A 1,366-nucleotide genomic window follows, 5' to 3' on the forward strand; every position below is an offset into this window, starting at 1 on the left:
TATTAAAAGAGTTAAAAGGCGAGCCTCAGAGACAAATAAGGAATTTGCAACACGTATAACCAAGAAAGATCTTGTATCCAGAATATATAGAGATCTATAATCATAAGAAAAATATCTGAACAACCTCTAAGGGTGAAATCCAAACAAGCAGTAAACATATGGAAAAGTGTCAACCTCCTATGAAAACAGGGCAATTAGAACCACAATGAGAGAATAATACAACATCCACCAGAGTGGCTACAACAAAAACAACTCACAATTACAAGTGTTGACCAGGAGTGGAGCAATGGGAATTCTCATACTTCGCCACAGGGAGAGTCAATTAATACAGTAGTTTGGAAAAAAGAACAAGTGACATTCAACACTATGGATACATCCTAAAAACAATATTAAGGAAAAGAAAAAAAAACCAAAAGAATATATACATACTATGTTATTCCATTTTTATAAGATTCAAAACAGAAAAAAAGAATGTATGCTTAGGTGTTAAAACTATAAAGAAAAGCAATGAATTAGTCACCATAAAAGAAAGGTTAATAGCTACCTCTAAGACAGAGGAAGTTCTATGGAGGGGTTAAAGACTGTGAAGAGGCACTGGGTTGGAATTCTACAAATCTATTTCTTGGTATGGGTGGTGGTTACACTGTCGTGGGTGTCCCAGAAAACCTGGCATGCCTTTAATATCTGAGAATCCCATTATATTTCTTATTAATTTCTCAAGAGCAAAGAAAATAAATCATTAAGATTGTATGTTTATTATTTATACATTTTTCCACGTTTGTGTTATTTCCCAATCTAAAAATAAAAAAGAAGAGATCCACAGTCAAGTCTAGGCCCAACACTGTATAACCTTGGACAAGTTCCATAACCTCTCTAAGCCTCAGTTCCCCATCTGCAAAATGTCAGTAGTAAGAATATATCAAAAGGATGCTGTGAGAATTAAAATGAGAATATGAGTTGATGTGAATAAAGCAGTTTTCAGAGTACAGTCATCTCTCAGTAAGCATGAGAGATTGGTTCCAGGACCCCCTCGTTGCCTCTCCACTGGTATCTGCATCCACTGGTATCATTACGAACACATTAAAGCATTAAAGACACTGAAGCAAGTAAATCATGAAATGGTCCCTATGGTGGAGGGTACAGAGATGATAAATATACTAACAGCCACAGCAGAATGTGATTTTTGCTATTAGGAGAGGAAAAAACACTTGTACCTGAATGGAGAATGTCTGTATGGTACGTAGGCACAAAGGAAAAGAGAAAATATAGGCCGGGCACGGTGGCTCACGCCTGTATCCTAGCACTCTGGGAGGCCGAGGCGGGCAGATCGTTCATGGTCAGGAGTTCGAGATCAGCCTGAGCAAGA

This window comes from Microcebus murinus, chromosome 9, assembly GCF_040939455.1.
Source record: "Microcebus murinus isolate Inina chromosome 9, M.murinus_Inina_mat1.0, whole genome shotgun sequence".
Taxonomy (NCBI): domain Eukaryota; kingdom Metazoa; phylum Chordata; class Mammalia; order Primates; family Cheirogaleidae; genus Microcebus; species Microcebus murinus.